Raw genomic sequence first — 6,272 nt, 5'->3', positions numbered from 1 at the left:
GGTCTTCTACTTTAATTAATTAAAAGTAGAACACTCCATCAAGAACATTCACAGTAGCCTCCTTGTTCACTGTGTAGCAGATCCGCCTCTCCGCATTTGCATATTAAACAATACAACACGGAGGCCCTTATTTAAAGGAAAATCTGGACTTACCTGGGGCTTCCTCGAACCCAAAACCCATACCACCAAAGCCCCCCCCCCCCCCCCACATGCGCAGGAGGCTTATGACATCCCCCATGATCAAATAGGGTGCGCAGGATCCCTTTAAATCACTTTTTTCTCTTAGGATTTCGGTTCGGGGATATTTCACACCCAATTAACAAAATGTCTCTAAAGCCACCAGCAAGCACGAAAATAATTGTTATGGTACTTTTTATCTACTTTTTGGTTCATTTTCAGTTGCAGAGTGCTGAAAAGTTATTTTAAAGAATACCTGTAGCAAAAAAAAAAAAAAATCACCCAAATGGGTGCTTAACTAGGTAGAGGGAGGCCTCTCGTCCCACTCCTGCTCCCCATTACAGTGGTTGAACCCACATCGGCAAGCCCTTGTAGACGGAGCTCGGCCACACAGACGGCTCGTACCTGCCCATTAGCACAGAGCCTTGCAGGTTCAGCTTGTTTCCACTGATCCCAGCTACTGTGCCGATGTGAGCTGTCCTGCACGTGTTTACTCATTCTCATAAGGCAGCGGGGCCACGAGCTTCAGGGATTCTTAGCACTGTGACAAACTGGTGGAGGAGGATGGGGAATTCAGGGGATTCTCTCTACCGAGTAAAGTATGTGATTTTTTTTTTTTTGCCCCCCAAAATTCACAGCTTTGCTTAAAACAGAAAAGGAAAAAATGCATCTCCTGAGAGAAAACTTAGGAGATAAAGTGAATGAATGAGGCCCTGACTCATGCATGTCAAACGTAATGGCGGACTGATTCAGGTTCTATCTGCATAGATTAGTACAGGCTGAGTCTTGAAAAAAAAGAGAGTTGGGCGACTGTCTGGACCCACTTTTTTAAAGAGAACCCGAGGCGGGGTTCTAACAACGAAATCCCCATACAGAGGCTGGGTCTGCCTATAGAGCCCAGCCTCTGTTGCTAGTCAGATTTCCCCTAAGCCCCCCCTGCGCTCAGCGAGACACCATTAATCACAGCCGCGCTGTGCGGGCTATGTTTACCTCTCTAATGTCAGTCTCCGCTCTCCCCCGCCTCCTGCATCGCGGCGGTCCCCGCCCGCGTCCCTTCCCTCCAATCAGCGGCGAGGGAAGGGACGTGGGCGGGGACCGGACCGATGCAGGAGGTGTAGGAGCGGCGAGACTGGCATTAGAGAGGTAAACACAGCCCGCTGTGACACGCTGTGTGTCGACAGCGTGGCTGTGATTAATGGGGTCTCGCAGAGCGCAGGAGGGGCTTAGGGGGAATCTGACTAGCAAAAGAGGCTGGGCTCTATAGGCAGACCCAGTCTCTGTATGGGGATTACATTCTCAGAACCCCACCTCGGGTTCTCTTTAAAGTTAAAAATTACTAAAATATTATATTAGGAAAGCATGTTTTGTGTTGTTGGAAATCATATTAGCAAAATACATTGCTTTTTATTTGCATTTATACCACACCTACTTATGTTTATCCACCCTGTGTATCTATGAAACAGGAGAATAGCCGTCCTCCCCTCACCTAAAAGGTCAGTCATTTTAATGCTGGGGCAGCTGTATGCATCTTCCATTTGGAAAAAAAAAATCTTCTGGGGATCAGGAAGCCTAGATAGAAGACTAGTGATGGTCAGTGACATGCTCACACACAGTGCCCTCTGGTGTCCAGGAAATTCAGGTTTTTATATGTTTTTCAAAAAAAGAAGGATATTATTTGCATGCCCATATTTGAGAAATCACTAGGTTGGTGTGTGATGAGTAAGGCAGGCAAACAAGGCGGTTAAAGAAAGTTTAGTGCACTCATCGTTTAGATGCTTTGTACAGTGATTTCTTATTGGTTTCTTTAGTTTATTTATTAGGTTTAGTACTAAAATGACTCCTTTTAAACCAAATCTGAAGTGAAAATAAACTTGTGATATAATGATTTGTATGTGTAGTACATCTGAGAAATAAAACAATAAGAAATGAAACCTTAGCAGCAGAGATATGAGTCTAATATTGTTTCCAGTACAGGAAGAGTTGGACTCTAGTTATCTATGCAAAAAAGCTTCTGTGAGCTCTGTGACTTTCAAAGTGTCAGAGAGCTCTGTCATCTGAAGCTTATTATCTCAAGTGTCTACTCTGCAGAATAAAACTAAATACAGTGACAGAGTTCAAAAGTTCACTAGCTTGCTCTGTGAAATCATTTAGAATGCTGAGTGTAGTGTGTACATTGGAAATATTAGATAATGATGCAATGTTATAAAAAAAAAACCTATATAACTGAAAAAAATATGAGACTATTTTCTTTGCTACTAATGTTCTATTAATTATCCGTACTACACATGAAGTTAATTATATCATTTTTTTTTTGCTTCAATGTCACTTTAAAGGGTACCTAAACTGAATAAATAAAAAGCAGTTTAACTTACCTGGGACTTCTTTCACCCCTTTGCAGCCATCCTGTGCTCATGCTGTAATTTAGCGATGCTCCAGTCACCCCCAGCACCTCTCTGTCAGCCAGACGATTCGGCTAGTCATGCGGGGCCCGGTGTGAGCGTCCTTGATCGCGCTCCTGTTGCCAGGAGCATGCTACGCATGCGCAGTACTAATCTTTATGCACTGTGCATGTGCAGAATGCTTCCGTTTGGCTGTGCATCCAGCTGGCAGAGGGACACTGTGGGTGACTGGAGCATCGCAGAATCACGGTGAGGACACAGGATGGCTGCAGGGGACTAGAATAAGCCCCAGGTGAGTTAATCTGCTTGTATTTTTCCTGGTTAAGGTTCCCTTTAAGGGCACTTTTACACAAACGGCTGAAAGCAGCACGCTTTACTGCTTTTCAGTAGAGATGGCCCAAACAGTTCGCCGGCGAGCACTATTCAGTGATGCTCATGCATTCGTACTCGCCAATAGCGGCAAACAAATGTCGCTGTTCGACCCGCCCCCATACATTATAATTGGCCTGACTTTGACCCCTTACATCACAGGCAGAAGACACATGGTAGCCAATCAGCCTGCACTCCCTCACGGACCCACCTGCCCACTATAAAAACACTGCAGCGCCCGCCATGTTCCTGTCTGTCTTCAGCTGAAATAGCTAGAGGAAGGGACAGAGCTTGCTGGAGATAGGGAAAGTGTTAGCTAGGCTTGTTTATTTTGATCCTCACTGGCTGATTGCTGTTTAAAGGGAACCTAAACTGAGAAGGATATGGATTTTTCCTTTTACAATAATACTAGTTGCCTGGCAGTCTTGCTGATCCTCTGCCTCATACTTTTAGCCACAGCCCCTGAACAAGCATGCATAGCAGGTGCTCTGACTGAAGTCAGACTGGATTAGCTGCATGCTTGTTTCAGGTGTGTAATTCAGCCATTACTACAGCTAAAGACATCAGCAGTAGTCAGGCAGCTGGTATTGTTTAACCACTTGAGGACTGCGGTGTTAACCCCCCCCACCCCCCAATGACCAGGCCATTTTTACTTAATTGGCCCACTGCAGCTTTAAGGCAAAGCTGCAGGGCCGCACAACACAGCACACAAGTGATTCTCCCTCCTTTTCCCCCCACCAACAGAGCTCTCTGTTGGTGGGGTCTGATCGCCTCCACATTGTTTATTTTTTATTTTTTAATCAATATTTATATAAAATATTTTTAAATAAATTTAACTTTTTTTTGTTTCCCCCCACTCCCCTTCCTCCCTCCCTCCCTTCCCCCAGCCAATCATGCGACGGCTCTCATAGGCTTCAGACTATGAGTGCCGATCGCTCTCCTGTGGGCCATGGTGACAGCCGTGTGACACGGCTGTCCCCAGTACAGCGCTGCTGCAGATCGCTGCGCTTTACAGAGCAATTAGATGGCAAAACCGCCGTCTAACAGTCTCCCTAGCGGCGATTGCCGCTAGGAGACTAAATGCGGGGCGGAGCTCCGCCCCCCAAGCAGGAGATGCGCGCGCATCCTGCGCTCAATCTCCTGCTAGCCCCATAGAAGACCGTTCGCGCCAATGGGCGTGGAGCAGTCCTGGGGCTGCTGCACTGCTCACGCCAATTGGCGTGGAGCAGTCGGCGACAGGTTAAAAGGAAAAATCCATATTCTTCGTCTTTGTTTGCAACACTCCACAGCCTACAGGTAATCATCATTGTGCCCAGTACCCACTACAAGCACAACAGTGCTCCAGGGCCTCTGTTATTATCACTAAATTGTGTTTTGAACTGTTGCAGCATATTCTCAGTGTCTGTTACGCTTGGTGGTATATCCTCCACAGTCAGCACGTAGTGTATATCCTGACGTGAAGGAGGTACACACGCTAGCACAAGGAACCAGGATATCCCCAGTTTAGTGGAGGAGAGGACTGACTCCAACAGGAGATGTGGCGCACAGAGCAGGCAAAGATCCGAACAGCCACAAACAATCCTTCCACTATAGTGGCTCAGCGCAAGGTAGCGCTGAGCGCATAAACCAGAACTCAGAAGATCAGGACAGGTAACAGAATGAACGCTTGCTTAACTAGTCCCTGCTTAAGTGACAGCAAGCGTCCATAACAAGACAGACTGGAATGAGGCAGCCAATGCGATTGCAGCGGTGGCGTGTCTCACAAGGACAGGACAGAATATTCGGGAAATAGAGTCAAGAAGGCAGGCGTAATACACACAAATATACAATAGGTATGATTTCCTAGCGTATTACGATTACAGCTATCAATGAACTACAAACGACTAACTGACATATGTATATATCGGCGATAAACCAATATATGACATAAGCAAGGAACACTAACTAAGAACTGGAGCAGGACTAGGAAGTATTCGCTACTTCAACACAGAAGCGAGCGCAATCCACGCAAGGCAACAGAAACAGGACTGACTAGCTAAGCACAGGTGATCACGATACGCGCAACCTACCAAAGCGTGCTGAAAGCTGACTGACTGAACACAGGATATAAACAGTTCGTGTAAGTATATATCAGGGACACTGATGTATTAACGTAACACGAATACAAGGAAAATAACAAACGCGCTAGTATGCGTATATATTGGCGATGAACAGATATATGATGCAAGACTAGCAAAGTAACGATTAATAATAACAAGAGCTGAACTGGAGGGACTCACTGACCCCTTCGCAGGAGTCAGTGCAGTCCACACGAGATCTAGGAACGGGGGGGCCTCGGACAGTAACAGACTGAATCTGAGACTATGATAGCCCATGGAGCACTGCAGGAAGCAATCCTTTATACTGAGGTCATCCAATGGGAGCAGACATGCAGATTCCCACACAGGTGAATGGTAATCAATCACAGGCTGACAGCAGGAAAGGGCAGACAATGATATGCAGCCTGCAAGAAAGGGATTGCAGCTCCATTGCAACAGACAATGTTTGTTTTCACAAAAGCATATTAACCTGTCATTAACTTCAGAGCGACTGCAGATGGAATCAACGCTCAGTATAAGCGCACGCAAAACTATGCGAGCAAATGCACGCAAAGAAATCAAAAACTGCTTGTCTTCAGTAAAACTGCAGCCAGCAGTACATGCTGCAGAAGTGATCATGACAGTGTCTGTCTGATAGTGCACAGACAGAGCACACTGGCACTGACCCACATCTGTTCCCACTTCTAGTGATATTATTTAACCACTTTACCCCCACGCGTACGGATTTCTCTGCCCCTTTTTTCCCTCCTAAAAAACAGGGACGGAGAAATCCGTACCTTCCGCGCTACCGCCGCTGTCCGCGCTCCCGCCGCTCGTGCGCGCGCACCCGCCGCTCGTGCACGCCGCCGCCCGCTCGCCCGGAGATCAATGAACGGGAAAATCCATTCCCGTTCGTTGATCTAAGCCCCCGCAATGATCTGCTGCTTCTTTCAGAAACAGCGAGATCATTGTGAGTCTCCCAGCCTCCTACTGCTTCCTGTAAGCGTCCTTCCGGACGCTTACAGGTCGCATGTAAACAAACACTCTGTGGCCATCTTGTGGCCAAATAGTAAACTACACCCTAAAAGCATTTTACATATACAAACATTACATTTACACAATAAATTAACTCATTACCTCCCACACTCCCCATTTTTTTTTTTTTTTTTTGTAATTAAAAAAAAAAAATACAATAAAAAAAAAAACATAAATAGTTACCTTAGGGACTGAACTTTTTAAATATTTATGT

Source organism: Hyperolius riggenbachi, chromosome 6 (assembly GCF_040937935.1).
Source record: "Hyperolius riggenbachi isolate aHypRig1 chromosome 6, aHypRig1.pri, whole genome shotgun sequence".
In the NCBI taxonomy this organism is placed as follows: Eukaryota; Metazoa; Chordata; class Amphibia; order Anura; family Hyperoliidae; genus Hyperolius; species Hyperolius riggenbachi.
Note: the sequence above shows the minus strand (reverse complement) of the source record.